Source organism: Pinus tabuliformis, chromosome 4_1, assembly GCF_031772625.1.
Source record: "Pinus tabuliformis cultivar Carrire ecotype Pingquan chromosome 4_1, CPIR1, whole genome shotgun sequence".
Lineage (NCBI taxonomy): Eukaryota > Viridiplantae > Streptophyta > Pinopsida > Pinales > Pinaceae > Pinus > Pinus tabuliformis.
In genome coordinates this window covers 198,612,031-198,639,727 of record NC_142303.1, presented here as the reverse complement: position 1 = coordinate 198,639,727, position 27,697 = coordinate 198,612,031, and positions in this window count along the sequence as shown.

Genomic DNA, 27,697 nt, shown 5'->3' with positions numbered 1-27,697 from the left:
AGAGGGAAGAGCCTACATCACTGACAGAGTTGCAGGCTTGCCCATTGGCAGTATCTTGCTTTCAGCATATGGCTTGTTTTCAGTTTTGTGAGAGGCTGTCACACATCCAGCATCACAGAGACTTGGCCCGGTTGTTTGTCCTCCATCTCCATGACAGGCAGGTCACCCTTGTAGGGGTGAATTTTGTGTTTTCTCCAGAGGCTATCACAGATGCTACCGGGATACCTAATGTGGGTGAGGTGTGGCCGAAATGCAAGTGGCTGGACCTAGTATACTATGAGCCATATGTCAGGCCTACATATGTGCACCACTTGTCAAGGAACTTTCCTATTAAGTTCCTCCGAGCAGAGTATATAGACATCATGAGACTCATTATGCACTACCTCACATGCGAGGGAAGATTCTCACGAGTATTTTCTTGTCATATCCGCATAATGATGCACTTCACCAGAGTGAGGATGATGAACATCTCAGCATACTTATTTCACGACATTCAGAGGATGGCCACTACCTTTCGGAGACAGACCCCAGTACAGCAGCTTCGGAGCCTATGCCATCATGGTCTTATTCAGCTAGTAGTTTCCCATCAGCTGAGCCAGCAGGGCATTTCCTGGGCAGATTTTATCTCCCGTGAGTTCTTCACACAGCCAGAGCCAGAGGCAGTTCATGAGGAGGGAGGGCCATCACATCAGCCCGAGGTTAGTATTCCGAGACACATGGCTTCTTCTCCTAGGGTCACATATCAGAGAGGTCATAGGACCTTATTTGCAGCAGCTCGACGAGTACTTTCTCCACAGCAGGTGGAAGGGGTCTCGTCATCATCTTCAGAGCAGCGAGTGTTATCTCCACACCAGGTGGAAGGGGCCTCGCTTTCTTCATCGGCACAGGCAGTACGAGAGGGCAAGCAGCCCATGGTTGAGGATGAGGCAGTTGGCGAGGCACATGATGATTTCACTGGTCGTGATGCTCATTCTCCTTCCTCTTCAGATTTCTATGAGCTCATTAAGCAGAGAGAGGAAGAGAACCTTGTGTTGCAGCGGAAGCTTGAGATGGCTCAGTGGACTATCACTTATTTAGAGCAGCGAAACAAACAGCTGGAGACTGAGAAGGAGTTGGATGAGTTATGGAGGATTCGATTCGACCGAGTCATCAACCGCAGGAGGCCTGGGGACCCACTGCCCAAGGATAGAGAGTTATTGCTCATCCGAGCAAATTGGCGCTTGGAGGGACTGTTAGACAAGGCAAACCGTGACAAAGAGCTGCTCTGGAACATGAAGACACACTACTGGGCAAGATTACATGTTTGCAAGGCGAGAATGAAAATTCTCCAAAGAAAGCTATCGGAGGCCCGGAAGAGGAGGAAAAGGACAAATCCGCTCTGTATCTTGGCTGAAGCCTCCCTCACTCGTCATGGTACTGATCAGCCTTGATCTAGCATCAAAATGTGAAAATTTTGAGAATTTTGGAGCATTTTGGAAATTTTTGGTAAAATTACAGGTTTTGCCCACGGTTTGGTCTCACCCCGGGTGAGACCATTTTGGAGGACTGCTCGGAATTTTGAAAACTTGGCATTTTTGGAAAGGGCATGCAAAAAGAAAAATTACCAATGCTTGGGAGAAGCCTGGTTTTGAGTTTTGAGCCTCCAAAAGCTCAAAATACATCAAAAAAATGACTTTCTGCCCACTTTTTGAGTTGCAGAAAGTGACCTTGGGAGAAATGGTTTTTGAGGGGTCAAATCAACACCAAATTTAGAAATTCCACTTGGGATGGAAAGTAGACAGGCCAAGCTTTCCAATGAGCCATCTGGCACCTGATTTGGACCAGTGGAACCCACTCAAAAACAGCTGTGAAGGGGTGCGACTAGAACTTCCAGGGGCGCGACCAGAACTTCCAGATTTGCCAGAATTCACATTTTTGGTCAAAAAAACACTGTTTTGACTATGGTTGACTATTTTTACTTGTAGATGATGGATAAATGTAATATTTTCATGGCACTTTGGTAGATTTTATCTTTCTTTACCCTTCTAGAAGCTTCCATGATGTAAAAAGTGAAAAATTAATGCATGGATGAGTTAGCTAAGTAATAGAGGCAAGTTGTTTGGCTGCCTATTTTCTAGTTCTTAGTTTAGAATTTGTTCAAACTGCTCCTAGAAAGCTGAGCTCGACCCCTAGAGGCGGGGAAAGGAGTTAGATGGTCTAGATGGTCTATATTATGCTCTCTCCTTCTCATTTTGATGGTTGGACTCTTGTGTAAGGAAGCTTTATTGTATTTTGTGCATCTATTTCTGCAATTGAAGGCAAGGAAAGCCAGGGTTTTACAGACATCTTTGAGGATTCTTGTGGATCTGATTGTTGATGATGTGTTCTCTACATGTTCTTGTAAGTTTGTTTATGTGTTTCACATCTCTCTTATGCTTCTAAATTGGACAGATGAAGTGGTAAAGTTTGAACTCATGTTTTGACATGCTCAGCTTTTTAGTTTGTTCAATTTTAATGTTTTCTACTGTCTAGAGAGGATCCGAATTGTGTGTTTGCCCTCTTTAGCTTCTCCTCTATCATCTCTGATCATCCATCTCAGATTAAGGCATCAGCACTCATTCCTACCTTGCCCCTTAGATCCCCCTGTGAAAACTGTGCTCAATCCCTGCACCTTGAATTGCACTTCCACCAATTGCCACCAAAAACCCCAAAAATCATTAAATCAACCCCCTTATCAATTTGCTAGCCTAAAATCTTTATTATTAATTGGTCAGCCTAATCATATTGAAAGATCTATCGAATCTGACCCGAGAGAGCCTTCTCATACCTCGTAGGGCTAGCTACGAGGTGAAATGGTTTGATGTAGCCTTGAGAGTTTGTCTATCTCAGCCTAGGTGAATTCCAAGCGCTAACATATTGGCGACCATACTGGGGAGAACAAACTTGTTTGTGTGTTGATGTGTGAGTTTCGCAAGTCTTAGACGGAGCCTGAAGTCACGCCAGGTAGCCTTTGAACACGCTCTTGTTTTACATCAGCGTTAGTAGATAAACGCTGCTTCAGTCAATCTCCGTGGGCTTCTGAAACCCTCACTTCAGTGACATCTTTATCCCAGTATCATTATGGACTCTAAGCTTCGGATGATAGGCTAAGAGATTTCATACGGCTGAGCGGTTTTTCCTTTCCTAGTCTATTCGCGAAAACAAGCTGGCTACTGATCCAAGACCAATTGCTAGATCTCATTCATGCCCAGCTATTTTTGAGTATCTTGAAGATCTTGATTTCGATGAAAGTTTTTAGTTGTCGTTGTTTAAAGCTAAATCTGAAAGTGCACTTGCTACTCTAGTTCCTAATCCTGATTTTGCAGCTGCTATTGAATTCGAGAGGCATAATAAATTAGTTGAAAATTTCATTTTGAGGAATCTCCAGACACGTGTACAAGCTACAACTCTTGCTGATTTCCTTGAAAATATCTCTGGTCATATTGGATCCTCTATCACGGCGCATGAACAGTCAAATCCCCCTTATATTGCCATCACTCCCATAGTTACTCATCCCCCATCTGCAGTTGTCTCGCCTTTGGTTTCACACACTACTTCTCCTCCTCTTACTCCTCATACTGCCACACCTACCCCGCCTGCTACTCCAAGACCTACATTACCAAGAAAAATGGTAGCCCGGTTTGCCCCACTTGTATTGCCTGCTAATCTTCATGATATGCCTGCTGATTACCAAAGTAAAATTCCTATGTTTGATGGCACTCCACAAAGTGTTACAGCACAGCAGCATGTCGATAAAATGTCCACTTTCTTTGATCTATATGAGTTAGACGCAGAAGATGTTACCATGCGGTTGTTCGTGCAAACATTTGCCGGAGAAGTAAGAAAATGGTTCAGAGGGTTGGCAGCTAACAGCATCACCACCTTGGAAGCACTCGAGAATCAATTCTTGGACCGATGGGAAATAAGGAAAGACCCGCTGCAAATCAATGCCGAGTACAACAACCTCAAGCGAAATCCGGGTGAGTCGGTTCAAGATTATATAATCAGATTTAATTCAGTATACAATGCTATACCCGATGATTTGAGACCATCAAGAAAGTCCGCATTGCTTAAGTTCCCAGATGGTTTCGATCCGGAGATGGCCTACTCACTGCGGGACCGAGATCCTCCTACCTTGGAGGAAATGCAGAAAATTGCAGTCAGTGTGGAGGCTAATTTGAATGACAAAAGGGCAAGAATGAAGGCGGAAAAGAAGGTCACAATCAAAGAGGAGGTAGCATCCACTTCTCAAGTTATTCGGAAAATGGAAGAGGTGTCAAAGGCACTCCAAAATCTCAGTCTTGGCAAACCGGAACCACAAGTTCGAAATCCAAACTTCAGAGGCCAACAACAGCAGCCCCAATATAGGATCAAACAGCGGGAAGCACGAGCACAAGAGGCGGCTGTGCAGCAGCCAATCCAACCTCCATTTCAGCAAAATTATGTCACTCAAGAATCAGAAGATGAAGGTGAAGGTGTGGGTGAAGAAAATCACTTTTTCACTCCCGATGATCTGCCCACATACATCACGGAAGAAGAAGAGCTGGTAAGTAATGCTTATACACCTCAAGATGAGCATTACATTCTATCTAATGATGTTGTGCTTCAAGATGAGTCAGAAGAGTATCAAAGAGGTTACTTACACGCTTTATCAGCTCAACAAGGCAAAGAGAGACAGCTGAGAAACCAAACAGTACCTATACATCCACTTCAAAAGAGGGCAGAAAATGTGGCAAAGAATGGTGCTGCTGTTCCACAGAGAAAGGGTAAAGAAGTCATGGATCCTTCATCAACTCACACAGTTCCAGCAAACATGATGGATCAGCCATCAAATGTACCTAAAGATAGAGTGGAAAAGCGAGACAATCCGGCAAAGGAAGGTGAGAAAAGTCAAGTATTCAGCATTGAGAATGAAGTCTCAAAATTGAAGTTGTCCATTCCATTGACGGAGGTCATGAAGAATAACACATACAGAGCACAAATTTCCAAGATGTTCAACATTGATCCAATGCTAGATGCGGTAAACGTAGAGGATGATCAGCCAGAGTTGATTTTTGGGCCAGCGCTAAATGGTGAGTCTCCCGAAAGTGATGTTCCTCCATTCTATATCAGTTTGAGAATTCATGATTTTATTCTTCACAACGCCATGTTTGATTCGGGAGCATCACACAATCTAATGCCTAAGGCGATTATGGAGAAGTTGGGACTTGACATTACCAGAAAGTACCATGATCTATACTCATTTGATTCCAGCCGGGTGAGATGCATCGGTTTGATTAAAGATTTGGTTGTGAGTCTAGATCAAATCCCGGCAAAGAATCTCTTGATGGATGTTGTGGTGGCGGACATTCCTCCACGGTTTGGCATGCTACTCTCAAGGTCATGGGGAGCTAAGCTAAAGGGTACACTTCAACTTGATTTTTCATATGCTACTATTCCGGTGTTTGGCCAAATGAGAAAGGTGTATCGAGAGCAAAAGATGAAGTATATGATTACAAGCAAGGAAAAACCAGTGAATCATCCTGTAAACTATGTACAGACAGATCTAGAATCCTATGTTTTATTTGCTGATAGTTTTAATGAAGTAGAGAGTCAATTAGTTCAGATAGAAGATATCCCAGGCATTGCTGAAGATTTCAGAGAAACATTGAGGAAAGATAGTGAAGAAAAGACTGCTGTCATAAGGTCAATTGCTGAGACAAATGGGCAGCAAGTCATGACTGCAACAACATCACAAGTACAACCCTTGGATGATGATGAAGAGGGTCTTTGGACCATGGATTTCGATGGGGCAGTGGGCAGCGATGGAGCAGGCATTGGTGTATGGATCCGCAGTCCATTTTCAGTCTCTAAACAAGTTCCAAACAAGGTACAAGTTTGCTCTTACAAATTGGCTTTTGATTGTTCGAATAATGAAGCTGAATATGAGGCCCTGATAGCTGGTTTGAAAATCCTTCGGAAATTAAAAGCAAAGAAGATATCAATTTATGGCAACTCCGAGTTAGTGATCAAACAAGTAAAGGGGGAATTTCAAGCTAAACATCCTCGTATGCGGGCTTATCGCAATGCTGTTTTAGACATTCTGAAGCGGTTTTCAGAGCACACTTTGACATGCATACCCCGGATACAAAATGGAGTTGCGGATGCATTGGCCAGGGCAGCAAGCAATTTGAAAATACCAATGAATTCGAGCAACAAGTTTGAAATCTATGTAAAGCATCGCCCTACGATCCCGGACAACCAAAGGAGTTGGCAAGTCTTTCAGGATGATGAGGAAATCAAAGACTTCTTGCATGGAGAAGGTAAATTTAAAGAAATTTCAATAGACATGGAGCCAGAAGGAGTTAATCAAATGGATGTTTTGCAGCTGAATGATAATCATATTCCTAAAGGGCTGATTCCTTTAGAAGAACTTTTTGATCAAGATGATGTGGCTCGCAAGCCAACTTTGATGCCAACAGAAGAAGGTGTGGAAGATGTCAACCTTGGGACAGCGGAACATCCAAGGATGGTCAAGTTATCTAAAGCATTACCACCCAAGGTAAAAAGTCAATATATCAGATTATTGTCATCTCATTCTAATGTCTTTGCTTGGGATTATTCAGACTTAAAGACATATGATACAAGCATCATCCAGCACACTATTCCTATAAAGCCAAATCAAAAGCCTTTTCGGCAAAAGTTGCGGAGGATCAATCCCAAGTTGTTTCCTTTGATTGAGAAAGAGGTCAATAGGCTCTACAAATCCGGAATCATAGTCCCCATTCGCTTTTCAGATTGGATCTCCAACCTAGTGCCTGTGAGAAAGAAGACCGGTGAGATTCGCTTGTGCATAGATTTCAGGAATTTGAACAAAGTCTCTCTCAAGGACAACTATCCGCTGCCCAAGATGGACCACATATTGCAGCGGGTAGTGGGCGCTTCAAGAATGTCATTGCTTGATGGATACTCCGGGTACAATCAGATTTTAGTGCACGAGGATGACCGTGATAAGACAGCCTTCACTACACCTTGGGGAACATTTCATTATGCTAAAATGCCTTTTGGTTTGAAGAATGCAGGTGCAACATTTCAGCGAGCTATGGACATGGCTTTTGCCAATGAAAAGGACATATTTTTAGTTGTTTATCTTGATGACTTAACGGTATTTTCCAAATCCGATGAGGAGCATCTTTTTCATTTGACGAAAGTTTTTCAAAAATGCAGAAAATATGGCATCTCTTTAAATCCAAAAAAGAGTCTCTCCGCCATGAGTGAAGGTAAATTGTTGGGACATATCATTTCCAAAGATGGTATACGTATTGATCCCGCAAGAGTGGAGGCAATTCAGCAGCTAGAGCAGCCCCGAAACAAGAAGGAAATACAGTCTTTTAATGGCAAATTAAATTTTCTGCGCCGCTTCATTCCTAATCTTGCAGAGCACTTAAGGGAAATGACCAACATGCTTCGGAAGGACAGCGAGATTAAGTGGACCGAGGAGGCAGTCAAATCTTTCAATCTAATCAAGGTAATATTGTCTTCGGCCCCTACCTTGATCAGTCCCGATTATACTCAAGATTTCATCTTGTTCTCTTTCGCTTCCGAGCATACATTGGCAGCAGTATTGATGCAAAAAAGAGAAGGAGTTGAGAGGCCAATAGCTTTTTTCAGCCGGATTATTAGAGATGGAGCACTAAATTATAACATCATTGAGAAGCAAGCTTTGGCGCTGATCAAAGCCTTGAAAGATTTCCGGGTATATATTCTCAACTCTCATGTGTTGGCATATGTTCCTAATGCGGCCGTAAAGGATGTCTTGGTACAAATAGAGCCGGAAGGTAGGAGAGGTAAATGGATTGCTGCTCTCTTAGAGTATGATGTTGAAATCAAGCCTACCAAGCTGATTAAAGGTCAAGGTCTCGCGAAATTAATGGCTGAAACAAACCTTCATGCTCTTGACATCAACTTGATCGCTGCCTTATCCGATGGCGACGAAGAAAATTCAGCAGTTCAGGTATCAGACATCTTTGTTTCTTCACCTTGGTATGCTGATATAGTTTATGTACTTCAAAACTTATCTGCACCTCCCGAAATGTCAAGAAATAAGGCAAGAACATTAAAGCTAAAGGCTGCTAAATTTTGCATTTTGAAATCTGCACTTTATTGGAAAGATCCCGGAGGCATTTTGCTGAATTGTTTGGTCGAAGAGGAAGCGAAGGCGACAGTGGAAGACTTCCATAAAGGTGATTGTGGAGGTCATTTGTTTTGGAAGACAACGGCCAACAAGATCTTGCGAGTTGGTTTTTATTGGCCTTCCCTATTTTCTGATGTGTACAAAGCAGTGAAGAGCTGTCATGAGTGCCAAATATTTCAAGGAAAGCAAAAGTTGCAGCCATTGCCTCTCAAACCGGTGGAGATTAGTGCGCCATTTCAGCAGTGGGGCCTAGACTTTATTGGTGAAATACACCCAGCTTCATCCGGGCAGCATAGATGGATTTTGACCGCTACCGACTACTTCACTAAGTGGATAGAGGCAATTCCTACTCGGCAAGCCACAGATTCGGTAATTATCTCTTTTCTTGAAACTAATATCTTGTCACGTTTCGGCTGTCCATTCAAAATAATCACAGATAATGCAGCTGCCTTTAAGTCCAATAAGATGGTGGATTTTTGTTATAAGTACAACATCAGCTTGGGTCACTCCACCGCTTATCATCCGCAAGGTAATGGGCTGGCCGAATCGTCAAATAAGTCACTAGTGAACATTATCAAGAAGATGCTGGAAATTAACAAGAAAAGTTGGCACAAGAAATTGGTAAATGCATTATGGGCTGATCGGGTGAGCCAAAAGAAGTCCATTGGAATGTCGCCATTTGAGATTGTTTACGGAGTTGATGCGGTTTTTCCTACATCACTTAGTGTACCGGTCGCAAAATTAATCCAAGAAACGGGAGAAGATATGGATCCAATGCAACGGAGAATCAGTCAAATGGTCCACCTACAGCAGACGAGGGAAGAAGTCCTCCAAAACTCTTTGAAGCTACAAGAACGCATCAAGAAGATCTATGATAAGAAGGCAAAATCAGAAAATTTTCAGCTGGAGGATGTTGTTTTGAGGTGGGATGCCCGAAATGAGGACAAAGGTAAGCACGGTAAATTTGATAATTTGTGGAAAGGTCCTTATAAGATTGCTGCATTTCGTGGTCCTAATGCTTTCATTCTCAAGGAGTTGAATGGCGATGAATGTCCCGGTGGGTCGGTGAATGGCCGGCTTCTCAAGAGATATCATGCTTGAGCAATGCTGCTCTAAATCATCTTCATTGTATATATCATTTTACTTTACTACAGCAAGTGTGAACTGATCTTTCATTCTTGGTTTGGGGCCCGAAGTGAAGGCTATAATTCCAAGCATGAAGATTGGTTGGTGTGGGATTTTCAGTTTGTTTACTTTCTGCAAAAAGTCAGTTTGTTTGAGTCATAGTCCTTTGAGAGTTTTCAGTTTATAGTCAAAGTCAAATAAAGTCTTTTTGAGTATGGTTATATTTGTACTAGTTGACTCCATTGCCCAATGAATAAAACACTGGTCTGCTCTCCCAAGAGGTCTGAGGTTCTTGGTACCTCCAAGGAGCTACCATCCCCATTGGAGCCAATGTTAGTGTCGGTCTTGAGCCCTCCATCGGTGATCAACAGCTCTTTGCATATGCATATGTAGGTGTCTCATCAGCATCAATTTTGCATCCCACTAGGCATGCCATAACACTGAATGGAGGAGCTGGTCTTTGTTCCCTTCTTGGCTTTGCTGGATCAGGTCATACAACAATGTAATTGAGTCATGCTTGTTCTTATTTTTTGTCTTGAGATCCCATGGTCTTAGGTCTAGGGTTTTGAGTCAAAATCATTTCAAGGTAATGAGTCATGGTCAGTAAGTGCCCAGCAAGCCGGAAGGAATTTTGTACATATGTTTCATTATCATTTTCTTCAGCTACAGCTCACTTTATGCCTTGGATTTAAAAAACCCTGTTTTTAAATCCAAGGTCATGAGGAATTTGTAAAAATAAAGAAATTTTCAAAAATTTGTAAAAGTGCCGGCAACAACCCTGGTTCCTTCACTACAGTCCATCAGGCGGTCAACCTGCAAAAAGAACGGAGTCAAACGCATCCAAAGAGCTTATTTCAGGACAAAAAGACTCTAAACAGTGTTAAAGAGAAAAGCAAGTTCAAAACATTAGAAAGTGGGTTCTAAAGTTAAATTTTTTTTAAAAATGAACCTATAAAAGCTATTTTCCCTCTCTAGTCACTCTTATTGTGCAAATGAAAGTCAAAAATTCGTGTTAGAGGCAAGAGGAGGCAATTCGGGCAAGTTTCTGCAAATTACAAGGGTTAAACTGGTGCGCGACCAAACCACAGGTGTGCGCGACCACCTGGGTGGGCGCGACCAAACGGAGGCCAACGCACAGTGTTAAATAACACGGGCGCGACCATTCTCAGAGCGTGCACGACCAAAAACTCTGTCTGCCGTAAAACTCACTCAAACGCCAAAATCACCCTCAAATTCTCTCAAATTGTTAAGGTATGCCTATTTCGCATGTTTGGTGATGGTGTTAGGGTTGCAAAAGAAGATTATGGCCATGGTTATATGCAAGAAATCCATAAAAAGATAGGTTAAATGATAGTTGTTTTTTTCAAGCAATATGTGTGACAGTTTGTTATTTTTCAAGGCAATTTTTCCTTTATCCCTCCATTTATTTTCCCATACAAATTACATGTGTTAACATGTCAAACTTATTGATCTCATTTGCAAGTCAATTATACAAATCCTACCCCTAAATCATTTGCAAACCCTAGTCCTTTCAAACCCTATAAACCCTACCTTTTCCCCATGTATAATGATCAAACCCTAAGCACTAGTAACACAGCAAAATGCCTATGTAAATGTATAGCAAAAAAATGAAAAGAAACATTATAAAAAACAAATAAAAAAGTGATGACAAGGCATGCACTCAAAAAATTGTAAAAACAGTGAAATTTGCCATTTTGCATAGCCTCAGAAAAAACAAAGGAAAAGGGTCATCTTGTGTATATGTCAAAGACTTCAAAGCTCAATAAGGTCATGACAAAATTTCATTTGCATAGACATCAAAGAAATCAGACTTGCTGTGGTTAGGGTTTGCAGTAACATGGTATCTTTTTCCCCTCCTCAAAACTCTGTTTTTTCCCCTACCTAATTCCCTATGTAAACCCTAATTCAATTGCTTGTCCCTTCAGTTAAACTCCCTAGGCAATTGAATATCCCTCCCTATGATCAAATCACACAGTGAAACCCTAATTACTCATGGCAAATGAAAAAATAAGGCTGCCTCTGTTTTAAATGAATTGTTGTTACAAAAATTGATTGGCAGCAGACTTTGTTGATGGGTTCCATTATCCCCCCTAAACCTAATCCCTAATATCCTCTATTTTCCCTCATTCCTATGATACAATCCCCTCTCCCTTCCACTGTAAAATGATCACAACAACCCCTTCCCTTCCTCTTACAATCAGAAACCCTAAATCCCTGTTTCCCAAAGCATCAAATGGTCATTTTGAAATTATGAAAAACAGAGTATGCTCCTCAATGACATTCAAAACAAATTGAAATGAGCTGCCTGTTACTTGTATATAGATGATGCTGCCTTATCCCCCTATGCTTATGACATCCTCCCCTCCATCATGATGATTTTCATTGTCCTTTCCCTTGGTGATTAAAAATCACAGTTTCCCTAAATAAAGTATTGATTTGCAAATGATGAAAGATGGAATGACATGTTTAGCATTATGTGATGTTTTTCTTCAGAATTCCCTGTTTATGTATATATTTTTCCCGTTCCTATATGTAAATTCCCTCCCCTAACATTTCCCTCATGATGTTTCCCCTTGAAAACAGCATACTTCACAGCATTTTGTAGGCAGGGCAGCGGTCAATTTGACTTGTTTATTCCACCTTGCTCAATAACACCATGTCAACCACTGAGACTAATGAGCAAGGTGATGACCGATCATCATCTTCTGAGATTGAGACACAGCAGAGGCCTCGTAGGGGAGGCAAGGGTGGTCACCACAAGAGGGAAGAGCCTACATCACTGACAGAGTTGCAGGCTTTCCCATTGGCAGTATCTTGCTTTCAGCATATGGCTTGTTTTCAGTTTTGTGAGAGGCTGTCACACATCCAGCATCACAGAGACTTGGCCCGGTTGTTTGTCCTCCATCTCCATGACAGGCAGGTCACCCTTGCAGGGGTGAATTTTGTGTTTTCTCCAGAGGCTATCACAGATGCTACCAGGATACCTAATGTGGGTGAGGTGTGGCCGAAACGCAAGTGGCTGGACCTAGTATACTATGAGCCATATGTCAGGCCTACATATGTGCACCACTTGTCAAGGAACTTTCCTATTAAGTTCCTCCGAGCAGAGTATATAGACATCATGAGACTCATTATGCACTACCTCACATGCGAGGGAAGATTCTCACGAGTATTTTCTTGTCATATCCGCATAATGATGCACTTCACCAGAGTGAGGATGATGAACATCTCAGCATACTTATTTCACGACATTCAGAGGATGGCCACTACCTTTCGGAGACAGACCCCAGTACAGCAGCTTCGGAGCCTATGCCATCATGGTCTTATTCAGCTAGTAGTTTCCCATCAGCTGAGCCAGCAGGGCATTCCGTGGGCAGATTTTATCTCCCGAGAGTTTTTTACACAGCCACATCCAGGGCCGGAGGCAGTTCATGAGGAGGGAGGGCCATCACATCAGCCCGAGGTTAGCATTCCGAGACACATGGCTTCTTCTCCTAGGGTCACATATCAGAGAGGTCATAGGACCTTATTTGCAGCAGCTCGACGAGTACTTTCTCCACAGCAGGTGGAAGGGGTCTCGTCATCATCTTCAGAGCAGCGAGTGTTATCTCCACACCAGGTGGAAGGGGCCTCGCTTTCTTCATCGGCACAGGCAGTACGAGAGGGCAAGCAGCCCATGGTTGAGGATGAGGCAGTTGGCGAGGCACATGATGATTTCACTGGTCGTGATGCTCATTCTCCTTCCTCTTCAGATTTCTATGAGCTCATTAGGCAGAGAGAGGAAGAGAACCTTGTGTTGCAGCGGAAGCTTGAGATGGCTCAGTGGACTATCACTTATTTAGAGCAGCGAAACAAACAGCTGGAGACCGAGAAGGAGTTGGATGAGTTATGGAGGATTCGATTCGACCGAGTCATCAACCGCAGGAGGCCTGGGGACCCACTGCCCAAGGATAGAGAGTTATTGCTCATCCGAGCAAATTGGCGCTTGGAGGGACTGTTAGACAAGGCAAACCGTGACAAAGAGCTGCTCCGGAACATGAAGACACACTACTGGGCAAGATTACATGTTTGCAAGGCGAGAATGAAAATTCTCCAAAGAAAGCTATCGGAGGCCCGGAAGAGGAGGAAAAGGACAAATCCGCTCCGTATCTTGGCTGAAGCCTCCCTCACTCATCATGGTACTGATCAGCCTTGATCTAGCATCAAAATGTGAAAATTTTGAGAGTTTTGGAGCATTTTGGAAATTTTTGGTAAAATTACAGGTTTTGCCCACGGTTTGGTCTCACCCCGGGTGAGACCATTTTGGAGGACTGCTCGGAATTTTGAAAACTTGGCATTTTTGGAAAGGGCATGCAAAAAGAAAAATTACCAATGCTTGGGAGAAGCCTGGTTTTGAGTTTTGAGCCTCCAAAAGCTCAAAATACATCAAAAAAATGACTTTCTGCCCACTTTTTGAGTTGCAGAAAGTGACCTTGGGAGAAATGGTTTTTGAGGGGTCAAATCAACACCAAATTTAGAAATTCCACTTGGGATGGAAAGTAGACAGGCCAAGCTTTCCAATGAGCCATCTTGCACCTGATTTGGACCAGTGGAACCCACTCAAAAACAGCTGTGAAGGGGCGCGACCAGAACTTCCAGATTTGCCAGAATTCACATTTTTGGTCAAAAAAACACTGTTTTGACTATGGTTGACTATTTTTACTTGTAGATGATGGATAAATGTAATATTTTCATGGCACTTTGGTAGATTTTATCTTTCTTTACCCTTCTAGAAGCTTCCATGATGTAAAAAGTGAAAAATTAATGCATGGATGAGTTAGCTAAGTAATAGAGGCAAGTTGTTTGGCTGCCTATTTTCTAGTTCTTAGTTTAGAATTTGTTCAAACTACTCCTAGAAAGCTGAGCTCGACCCCTAGAGGTGGGGAAATGAGTTAGATGGTCTATATTATGCTCTCTCCTTCTCATTTTGATGGTTGGACTCTTGTGTAAGGAAGCTTTATTGTATTTTGTGCATCTATTTCTGCAATTGAAGGCAAGGAAAGCCAGGGTTTTACAGACATCTTTGAGGATTCTTGTGGATCTGATTGTTGATGGTGTGTTCTCTACATGTTCTTGTAAGTTTGTTTATGTGTTTCACATCTCTCTTATGCTTCTAAATTGGACAGATGAAGTGGTAAAGTTTGAACTCATGTTTTGACATGCTCAGCTTTTTAGTTTGTTCAATTTTAATGTTTTCTACTGTCTAGAGAGGATCCGAATTGTGTGTTTGCCCTCTTTAGCTTCTCCTCTATCATCTCTGATCATCCATCTCAGATTAAGGCATCAGCACTCATTCCTACCTTGCCCCTTAGATCCCCCTGTGAAAACTGTGCTCAATCCCTGCACCTTGAATTGCACTTCCACCAATTGCCACCAAAAACCCCAAAAATCATTAAATCAACCCCCTTATCAATTTACTAGCCTAAAATATTTATTATTAATTGGTCAGCCTAATCATATTGAAAGATCTATCGAATCTGACCCGAGAGAGCCTTCTCATACCTCGTAGGGCTAGCTACGAGGTGAAATGGTTTGATGTAGCCTTGAGAGTTTGTCTATCTCAGCCTAGGTGAATTCCAAGCGCTAACAGATCCAACAAAAATAGAAATTAGTGTAAACCTATTACCACCAACAACTCAAAAATAAGTAATAAGTTTCTTGGGTTATGTAGGCTATTACAGGAAATTCATGGAAAATTTCAATAAAATAGCTTTGTCATTATTTAAATTTCTTACAAAAGACATAGAATTTCAATGGAATATTGATTCTCAACATGCATTCGATAAACTCAAACACAAATTGTCCATAGAAATAATTCTCAAAGGACCAAATTGGTCATTACCATTTCATATATCCATTGATGCATTAGATACAACAATAGGAGCATCTCTAGGACATAAAGAAAATAAATTTAACTATGTTATATATTTCATTAGCAAAAATCTAACTCCAACAGAGTTGAATTATACAGTAACTGAAAAATAAATGCTAGTTGTTGTGCATGAAGTAAATAAATTCAGACATTACATAACAAGATATCAAGTGTTCATTCATACTGATCATTCAACCATAAAATATCTAATGAATAAACCAATCACTAATGGTAGAATCACTAGATGGTTGTTATTAATGAAAGAATTTAACATTACTGTTTTAGATCGACTAGGAAAAGACAATCAAGTAGCAGACTTCCTGTCAAGACTTCATCTTTCTTTTTCATGTTTCTAATAATTTCCCAAATGAACACTTATTTTCTATAATAGTCAAAACTCCATGGTTTGCTGATATAGCCAATTATTTATCATCTAGAAAATTACCTTCTCATTTTACAAACAAACAAACAAACAAAAAATTAGAGTTAGTGCCAAATATAGTTGGGTTAATGGTGACCTTTTCTATACTTGAGTTGATATTTTAATTAGAAAATGCACGAGAGAAGATGAAATTCTAGATATTTTAAAAGCATGTCATGATGAACCTTGTGGTGGTCATTTTGTAGAGAAAAGAACAACATACAAGGAATTGAATCTAGCTATTTTTGGCCATCAAGATTCAAAGACTCAAAGACTTATGTTAAAAAGTGTGATAGTTTCCAAAGGATAGGTAGGCATGTAGTGTCTAATGAAATGCCATTGAAACCACAAGTACTTATAGAGCCATTTGAGCAATGGGCTCTTGACTTTGTGGGTTCTATCAATCCACCCTCTAATGGAAATAAGTACATCCTAGTATGTACTGATTATGTAACAAAATGGGTGGAAGAAAAAGAAATGTCAAAAGAAACAGAAGATGCAGTGGTATCTTTTCTTTTTGAAGAGATATTTTTAATATTTGGGGTTCTAAGGTATATTGTTACAGACCAAGCAGTACAGTTCACTTCCAAGCTTGTTCGAGACCTTATAGACAAATATAAGATCAAGCATAGGAAATCAACTCCATATCACCCTCACGTGAATGGAAAAGTGAAATCAACAAACAGAGTCCTTGAGAACAATATGACAAAGACAGTGAAGATGCACAGGAAGAATTGGTCAAAGAAACTGAATGAAGCATTATGGGCTTATAGAATAACATGGAAGAATACTACTGGATTTAGCCCCTATCATCTTATCTATGGTAAACAATTTATGCTACCAATAGAGTTCGAGATCCATACATACAGACTTGTAGCCAAACTAGGATTGGACCTGTCAGAAGCACAACAAAAAATAATTATGCAGTTAAATGAATTAGATGAGATCAGAAAGGAAGTTGTCAAACATACATCATTAGTGCAACAACAAAGAATGAAATGGTGTGACAAATTTATTAAGAAGAAGATTTTTCATATAGGGTATTGGGCGCTTCTATTTGATTCAAAATACAAAGATTTCAAAGCAAAATTTACCACTCATTGGTTGGGCCCATATGAAATAGAAGAAATCTTTGACAATGGATCAGTGAGAATTAAAACAATAGACAAAGTTGCAACATCATTCTTAGTCAATGGGCATAGACTAAAAGTGTATAATAAACCAATGAGTAAAGAATATTTTCTAAAGAAACTTTCAGCAAAGGAAAACATGAAAGTTTTGGAAAAGCATAGTCATATGCCTTCCTTACTTGCAAAATTAAAAAAAAAAAAAATGAAAATTAAAAAATATAGAAAAAAATCAAATATTAAAAAAAAATAATAATAATAAAAAGATTTGGTTGTGAAAATCCAAATTTCTGTCACAGTACAAATTTTAATTCATATTAGGAAACCAATGGTAATATGAATTCTTTTCTTTTTAATATAGTTTATGTTTCAGGTTGACCTCCAATTTCTAGACTTGAGGACAAGTCTCCAAATAAGCAAGGGGGGAAGACAGAATAAAACAAGTGTATTTGTTTTAAAAAAATTGAGCCACTCAACATGGTTGAACAACTCAACAAACTGCTCAACTTGATATGGAAGCAACTCAAAACATGAAGGACCTGTAGGAATTGCAAATTTTACTTCAGAAGGACTTGAAAATTCAAACATCAAATCTCTCAGAAGGGACCTGAATAGGAGCAGCATCATATGAACAACATACAAAGGGACCTAAGGATCAACATAGTAATTTTTGTCAGAATGGACTTATATAAAAAGATCAGCATCAGAAGGGACCTGTATTCATTCAAATTTCATTATTCAAAAAAGGGACATGTATTCATTCAAATTTCATTATTCAAGACTATTCAAGGTCATCATCAACTGAAAAGAGCTATCCAATAAAGGAAAGCACTATAAGTTACAAATTATTTTTAATACCATTTTATTTTGAAAAAAATCCTAATTTAGAAGACTAATTAAACTTTATATGTATAAGAGAGAAAAGCCTTTCATTTCATATACATCTTCCTATAAAACCCTTCATTCCATGCATATCCTCTCTATCATAAAAAAACCTATATCCCTTTCATTCCATGTATATCCCCTCTTTCATAAAAAAGACATAAACCCTATGACGAAATTCAAGTCTTATCTCTTTACCTACAAAGAAAACAAGCATGGGTTAGTATCATGAAAGAAAATGATGCATAGGTTCAATAATATATATGTAGAGTCCATATACCTTATTGTTTTGTTAAAGTGTGCATTCAGCTACAGAATTGGCCTATTTCTGTAGCTAATCTGTATTTCTGCAGCTACCTCCATTGTTGACAGGGTTTGAGTGCACCAGCTAAGCAAAAGAAGATATGGATGGATGAGGAATGATCCCCTCGTGGATTCTTTCCTATTCTCTCAAGCCAATCCTTTAAGAAGATTGCACTATAACATGGTCAACCTCAAAGTCAACTGCAAGATTATTGCTGGGATAGAGTCTGAGTTTTCACAAAATCTTATTGATTTGCTTTTCCAAATAGCAAATCGATTATTTAGCAATATAGTTTGGTTTAATAGGATCGAAATAAATATATGTAGGCTTAAAACTCTCGTACTGTTATTCAGAGAAATATTATAAAAGCAATGGTCGCTCTATGTTTTGGGTGCACGCCGATATATGTAAATTTTGAGAACATCTTGTTAAGCTTGTTTATGAGTAGTAGACTTGGTTCTTATTTTCCATGCTGCATTGATTCATATTTGTCGATTGTTTCATGGAGGGCCCCTATGTCTAGTACAGGTCTTTGACCAATTACACATAGATTTCTTTAATTTCTTAAAAGTTAAATTGTAGATGCTCTGTTTTATGTTTTGAAATGCAGTATAATGGAATTCGCAATTAAACTATTGTCTGCATAAGCAATTTCCTTTGCTTTCTACCTAGCTTAATTTTGTTATTTCATTTTCTTTTTATCTGGTACAGTTGATCATTCCCTTTGCTTTCTACCTAGTGTAGTTCAACTGTCTCATTTCATAGCTTAGTTTCTTTTCAATTTATCAGTTTTATTTCTTGTTTGGATGAGGTTGAATGAGTTAAAGAGTGACAGTCTTTTTCTTGGAAATTAAATTCAGACATCATTCATTTTCAATTTGATAGAATAGATCTCTCTTGCACATAGTAATCTAGACTTGGTTGCAGCATAAAATTCAAGATAAAATAAAAAACAATCTAACAAGAGTAGAGTTTAGGATCACTCTCAAACCATCCACAAAACTGATTCAATAGAGATTAATTTTTAGGATAAACAACTAACAACTTTGAGAACAATGCTCTAATCTAATTAGTAATACCATCTCCATATTAATTCTAAGCTTAGACCCTTAGAACAATAACATAGATATCGATATAAAATGACTTCTAGCACATATAGTGCACTTGTGCTTCATCGGTATACCGCCCTGGTCGATAATTTATGATGAAAATTTAAGAACATTAAATTGGCTAAACAATATATATGATATTTGGATTTAAAATGACCTTAAAATGGTCATTTCGAAAGAGTAACAAATGCATCATGTAAAGGAGAACATGGAAGAAGGAGGAATAATTATGACCCTGAAGAATAAATTATATGCATGGACAAGGACAAAGAGACTTTGAAAAAAAAAATAATTAAATGAAATATGCATGAATATGATATGAGTATGTAATAAGGATGCATAATATATGCAATGGTTTCAAATCATGAAAAACAATAATACCAAAAAGAAGGGGCATATGATTCAAACCATGGTGGGCGCATCATTTCAAATATCGATTTGAGCATAAAAATGATGCAAGGTGATAATACAAAGGAGTGGCATAAAAATCGATTTCATTTCAAATATCGATTTGGGCATACAAATGATGCAAGGCAATGGGAGTATAAAATGACAAAGAGGAAGAAACGAGTGTGAGGCTGCCACATACAGGATTCAAAAACTGGTCAAATGTCCATGAAAAAACATAAACAATGGTCATCATCAAGCAGAGATACAGAGATACAGAGCCAACACTTTCATGCAGAGGGGAGAAACAATTCATCATCTGTGCAGAAGGGAATAGCATATACAAAGGGTACCTTCACACGGAACTCAACGAGATTTTGACACCTCGGCTTAGGTAAGAATGCAACCCAATGAAATAGAAATAGAGGAATAGGGTATGTGTGAGTTTTTAATAGCAGAGGAGAACACCGAGTGATTAGAATCCTTCCAAGAAAAACATTGAGATCTCCAACTATATCCCAAGAATTCTGCAGTCAGTACGAGTAAGATTTCATTGCAAGTAGTTCGGATCTTGAGTTTAAGATTGAGTTAAATGCTGGAAAACAATGTGGCAGTTAAATTAAACTATGAGTAGCAAAATGTTGGAGGAAATTCAAGTTTCGATTGTGTGGTGGCATTATTCAGGCTCCAAGTGTGAATAAAACTCCAGTTAAACGACGCTACAAACTCCAAGAAAAAGGTTGGTGGAAAATCTGAGTTTCCAACTACGCAGTGGAAGTCTGCATTCAAACTCTAGGTGTGAAGTTGTTACACATTAAACTTCAGTGGTATTAATTACACTCAACATCAAATCATCCATTTCTTCCAAGCTTTGATTTCTCAAGTCCAGTGAAAATTTAGAAACTCTGATATTAGTTGTATAGGACCCAGGAATTTGCTTCACATCTAAAAACTCAACTTCTGAACAATCAATGAGTTCATGAAAAGTGATTATTTAATTTGATTTCAAGAGCTAAGAAGACAGGGAAGAGATTGATTTAGAAAGAGTAGAAGGTTGATTTTTTTTTTTTTATTCTAGATTGCGATTTTTTAGGATGACGCAGCTGAGCAAAATGGAGATCGCCCTGTAGGTTATTTTCATCTCCAAAATCGATTTCTCAAAGACAGGCAGTGCATCTCCAAAATCAATTTCTCAAAGACAAACAGTGAATCTCTAAAATCGATTTCTCCAGGTCAGAGACTCTTTTCCAAATTTGATTTCTCCAGGTCAGAAATTTTTCATTTCTAAAAATAGATTTTGAAGGAAAATATTCATTTCTAAAGTCGATTTTGAGGACAGAGAAAAGTGGATTTTAAAAATCGATTTTGCAGGACAGTATTCATTTATAAAGTCAATTTTGAGGGAGAGAGAAGAGTTTATTCCAAAAATCAAAATCAATTTTTGAGGACAGAGAGCAGTATTACCCAAAATCGTTTTTTTTTTAATAGAGAGGATTATTTATTTCAGAATTTAAGGATCTCTGAAGGTAGAATACGATTTGATTTGCAAGTATGGTGTTGATTGAAGGTAGAGTAAGATTTGATTTGCAAGTATGGTGTTGATTAAAGGCAAAGAAGGTTAAAAACAAACTTGAAGGTGTCCAAAACTCGGTTCTCAAAGGAATTTTGATAGAGTATCTTCCAGAAAGGGTATTTTCAAAGCCAAACTCAAAATATTTTTCTTTTCTCTCATCACAAAAAGTGTTCAAAAGTCCAGATCAAGTCTTGGTAAGTCACACTCTTGTGATTTTTGAAAGAAAATCTTGTTTTTCAATACATATACCAAGAAAAATCTTTATCCTTTGTCTATAAATATGATTTCTTTGTTGTATTAAAACTTGCAAACATAATTAAAAAGAGCATAGAGTTATTGTTATGTCATGAGATTATTTATAGTAGATGGTTATTTACATTGGTACAGAAACCAAAAGCAACAAAGGAACCCAAATTTCGATATGAAAAGTAAGTTTGAACCAAATGAGTTTCAATTGGAAAACTGGAGCAGAGAAACAATAGAAAGACTCTACCAAGTAGGGCTATTAGAATTCCTAAGAAAATTTAATGGGCACAGTGGAAAAGTAACAGAGGAATTTATAGCTAACTTTAACAATGAGAAAACTAGAGTAGGAGATATTTTTGTTCCTATTACTCCAGAATACATTGCCCAAGCTACAAATTTTCCACTCACAGGAGAAGAATACCACAAAGGGCAGCATTTTAGAGAGAAAGGATGGAATTTATTTTTAGAAAAATAGATAAAAGGGACATTTGATAAATCTAAGGGAATTCCTAGGGATTGGATCAGAGAACCTTGGGCAGAATTGGACCTTATTGCTCAAAATTACCTTACATGTGATGGAAGATATAGTTTTGTACACTTACATCACATTCAATTACTTCAACACATCAAAGGAGATTTCACAGTAAATCTTCCCTATTTCCTTGCAAAAAAATTGATAAAAATGATTGAATGAATGAAAGGAAAAGCATAGAATAGAGAAGTTAGTTACTACCATTAGGGGCTAATTAAGATGTTGGTTGAGTATTAGTTGAAGAATATGGGAGAAACATGGGATAGTTTCTTGAACAAACACTACCTTGCAGAAATCTATAACAAGGAACAATCAATAAATAATGAGGAAACGCTTCAGAGATTTCATCTTTAAAGAAACATTATGCAATCACCCTTGTATCCAAGGAGAATTTCTAAAAAGAAACAAGAAGAAATAGCCACTAAAAAGGAAATATCTCTCATATCTATTCCAAGGATTCCAAGAAGGAAAACAATGGAAGAATCATATGAGAATGTTGAAGTAGAAATCCTAGAAGTAGTGCCTCCTAGTACACATGAATAATCACCTGAGGAAATCATTGAAAAACTTCAAAAGGAGGCACAAGAAAAACTTCAAGTTTTATACAAAGATTCATGCTATGAATACATTGAAGGAGGATCATCATCATATGTAAAATAGATTGAAGAGGCTTCTAAGGATGGTCACAATGAAGAACGTGCCAAGAAATTAAAAGACTTAACCACTCAGCTTAAAGTCAATGAAATAATGGAAATACACCTTAAGAAAGAAAATGAGACATACAAAGAAAAAAACAATAAGATAGTGAAATATAAAAAAAATACTGACAAAGAAAATGAAGAATTAGAGACAAAAAATATGCTAATTTCAAAACAAGCATACAGGTGGTTAAGAGAAAAGAAACATTGGAAATATAAATATGAGAAACAAAAAGTGAAGAATACCATCTACAAGGAAGAAAGACATGAGGGCATTGATGTCCTTTTGCAGGCAGCTCAACAAGAAGATTCAACATCAGGGGGCAGAACCACAGGTACATCAGCAGGACAATCATCATATAGAGGCAAAAGGTCAAAGAGACAGAGGCAAGCATGAGGACATGCTTGAGACTTAGCAAGGGGGAGATGTTGGCTCTCCATTTTTGGTCTTTTTCCACATACATTTTCCATCTATCCATCATCCTTTTCTATCATATCATGGTAATTTTCCCACATTTTTTTGCCTCTTATTTCACTTTAAGGTAAAAATAGTTATGTCTTTTAAATTTTAGAAATTTTAGTAAAAAATTGGTATTAAAAATTATTTTGACTAGAACATAATTTCCCGTAATGGCTCCTTTGAAGTCGTATGTGTAGGACACCTGGATGGAAACTGAAGCTATATTTGAGAAGATTGGGAACCAAGGATTGATGGAATCCTATTGGCATAATCCAATTGAGTTAGAATAGGCTTGGTCAACGCTGGTCAAACTTGACCAGTCACCCAGAAATCCCTAACTAAAAGGGGAAGTTTTGTGATTTAGTGGGATTTTGCCATATTTTGTGCAACCAAAAGGATGAGTTCGACCTGAGTAGATGGATTAGGACTCTTATAGGTTGTTATAGCTATTTTAGCTAAGTTTTTTATATTTTTGGCTTATTTAAGCACAACATTCAACACTCATGAACATGTATTATGACTATTGAGACTACTTTACTTCTAAATATAATTTGAGGAGCTTGTTTTCCATTTTCTTGTTGTTCTTGCTATGGAATGTGATTGTTGATCTACAGTAGCTGAAAGTTTCAAGTGTACCAAGCAAGGGTGGAGGGCCCCCATTCTGAGCTAAGTACACTATAGTGTAATTTTATGCATAATTGTGAATATTTTAGATAGTTGTTTTCTTTGTAGTTCTTGTGAATATTTTCTAAATAGATTCATTACATGCCATGTTCATTTATGTTTTTGAATGATTTCATTTCAGTAATTAGTTTAAGAAAGGAAGGACAACCAAGGCATCTAAGTTAGATCCTCTTCCTTCTAGATTAAGAATTGAATTGTAAATTGTGTTTATGCATTTGATCTTTTATTGCTTTGGTTTTTGATATGATTTATAGTGAATTGGTCTTTTTGGGATAAGAATGATGATGGAGGAAAAATAGGACCTCTAAGTTAGAGCCTCTCCCTCATTTCCTATGCTCTACAAAGACTCATTGCACTCTTGCTTCTAGATTAAATTTTCATAGTTTCTTTTCAAGTAATTTATATTTGTAATATGCATTTCCATTATTCTTATTTGAACAACTACTTCCTACACTAGTTAATCTAAGATTCCATAAAATTTGGTTTGCTTCTAAGTCTACCAACCTGGATTGATAAGAAAATACATGTTTTAATATACCCAGTAAATTTAATCAATAGTAACATTATACCTTATGCACAAAAAGAACAAAAGGACTTTGATTCCTTTGAAATCTTATAGATTTGCCATGATCTTCTCTTGGAAAAAAATATATTCTAAATGTAGGTGCTCCTTGAGGTCTCCTTTTTTGCTCCCACTGGAAATGTTGGTTGATTTGTTGCTTGTTTTTCTTCTTGTTTCCTTGGTTCTCACTCTTGCTACTGGTATTGTTTGCTACAAGCTTCTTGGGTTCTTCTTTGTTGTTTTTCCCTACATGCAAATTGGACTCACCTTTTTTTAGTCCAACACCATATTTATGCAATGGTGATCTATGGATCTCAACAAAATTGTCCAAGGCCATAATGGTCTTCTTTGTCTTATGCTTCTTTCTCAAGGACACCACTTCAGCTTCTGATCTCTCACACTCATATTCCTTCTCTTTGTATTGTTTCCTCATACCTTCTTCAACTTTTTCTAATTCTGCCAATTTAACCTTTAAGATGACAATCTCTTCCTTGAGCTTTGACTTGTTATCATCACAAATCTTCAATAATTGTTCTTGAGCCTTGCCTGCATCTATTAGTATATAAGTATTAGCTCTAAGAACCTTAATAAAATTCTCATCTTCACTAGGCATTTTAGAATGATCAAAATCTGAATCATCAAAATTATAACTTAACATAAAATCATTAATATTTATACCTTTGGATTCAAGATTTTATGGTTTCTTCTCATCATCAACTGAATCATTTGCACTAGTATGATGAGAATCTTGTGGCTATGCTTCTTGTTTTTGGAGGCCCTTATTCTTATTCTTCTTCTTGTTGCTGTTTTTTTCATTCTCCTTATTGTTGTTGGTACCATCTCCAAATATGGATTCTAGCTTGTCCCACATTTCCTTGGCATATTTCAAACCTACTAGCCTCTTCAAATCATCATCATGAATATTCTTGTAGATTATGCATCTAGCTTGTGCATCCTGCTGCAAAACTTCATCTACAATTGGATCCTTGCCACATCCTTCACATACCAATCTCCAAATGTTAGATCCACAAGACAAAAACTGAGATTTAACATTTTTGCTCCATACCTTGAAATTTGCAATAGTGAGGACAACCACTCCTTAAGAAGTCATTTTGAAAAAAAAAAATCAATTTTTTCACCAACAAACCCCATATCCACTCTCCAACGATCAAGATGCAACCAAGAGCCCCACTCTGATACCAATTGTTGGAAGAAATTGAGTACTACTAAGAGGGGGGGTGAATCAGTAATGTGACGTCTTCTCTACTGAATCACACATCTATTTAAACCAGAAACACATTATATTGTCTCATAAACATAAACCATATATGCAGCTAAAAGAAAATAACCATGAGAGAAATAATAAACAACACGAAAAAACACATCCACACAAGATACACAACATATCTGGTGGAAAACCCTTCACAAGGAAAAAAAAAAAAACCACCCTTGTTGTTGCTTCACTTCTTTGAATCTTCTATTAAGGAAAATATGTCTTTTACATAAATTTGTTGACTCCCATCAGCTACAATACTCGACCTCATATATAATAGGCGAACAAAAATCAACCAAGAGACTTGATTCTAATGATCAGCTCAGAAGACTCTCTTCTCACACAAATGTATGATTTTTCATCTTATGAAAGCCACCATGATCAATGATGCTCACCCAAATATGATTGGACTATCTAACTTTGATCGGATGCAGAAACTGTTCCTTTTGTAGAAGCTTCACATCACTGCTCCACACCCATGAATTCATTTCTCCTCTACTCTATGTGAACCTATTTCATCTATTTTCATACTAGATCCCAAGAATTTCTGCTCAACTCGATTCAACTTTGCAATCCAAGTCTTAGAAGCAAGACAATCTCATCAAATAAAAAACTAAACACCAAAAACATGATCTCAACACAAAAAAAATAGTGGCTCATATCCATGCATCAAATCACCAAAAAAAACACTATCCAACAACACCCAAAACTCTCCAAAACAATCTTTGCTACAACATCTAAAAATTTGATCTATTCTACAACATGCTTCAGATCTACTCACTATGCATCCATTTGCACTCATACACTGAAGGTTCTACACTCTCAACTGATTCTAAAGAATTCCTTCTCTATGTATCCTTCCCTCACTAGCTCACACTCTAAAACCAACCAATACTCAGCTCCAAAATTATCTATATAAAATGTGTTGGGAAAAATTCATCTTTGGGTTGGGATCAAGAGTGCACAAAGTTGACGAAATCAATCCACTATCACCACTACTTGTGCACTAAAGGTGTTCACATCATTGGAGGACCTTTTCAAACCATTCCCTACCTTTAAAACTTAATCTATAAGCCCTTGGGAATTTCCATGTAGAATTACATCTAATTTGAGTGAGGAATCTAGAGAAATTTTCCTAAAAGTTCAACCGCATGCAAAAAAACTAGTTTATTTGGGTTGCAACCTCATGCACAATCTTGTCTTCTAGGAGTTGGAGCCTTCCCACTGCATGGACAAGCCTGCATGGGTGTGGTTGGGGAAAAACCTAAGGAAAAACATAAAAATTCATCCCAGAACCTCTGCCACATGTTTGGTTACCTTCATCACCTCCTGTACATGCCTCCAAACCATGACTAGGCCAAGTAACACCTCTCCAAGTGGATCAAACAATTCTCCTAAGTGTCACTACCATGTTGACATAAAATCCAACAAACACTTGCACAATATGAAACACATCTAAACTGACCTGTAACACCTCTACAACACACTATTAGCACCTCAACAACATCCTCATAAGGCCAAGAACTCAACCTCCAATTCCCGCACTAGGTTCATGCACTAAGGTCATGGACAACAAGCACAAGAGCAACCATAAAGCCATCATAACACATAATTTCCATCATACCACATCACTTCCATCATAGGTTGACATCATAAGGTTGACATCAATGTCAAATCAACTGGCTACAACCATGGTACAAGGAAACCATTCAAACATTAACTAGACTACATAGGGTTTACATCAATGCAAACATGAGCTAGTTTCCATCATGAACCAATGCCAACATTAGCTATATGGAACCATGCACACCATAATGCCAACAATTTTTTCCATGGAAACCATATTCATTTTTTTCACGTCTCTAGCTTTCTAATGAGCTCTCATTTCCCATATTGGACCTCATGAACTCAAGTTATGGCCTTCAGAAGTTAGTGACTCAAAAATCGTTGCTTTGTGCAATGTGAATCTTGGCCTTTGATTTATAAATTCATCCCATTAATCCCACATACATTGTGGGATGTAATCTACAACAATTTATAAGGAATTAACTTCCCATATTATTTGTATATGAAGTAGAAAGAGCCATGGATCTTTGCATAGCTTGTGTGTAGTGTAAACTTTTAGTCCCCACCTCAATGCCTAGTTGTCATGCCAAGTCATAGCTCAATCATTTGTGTCCAACCAATACCT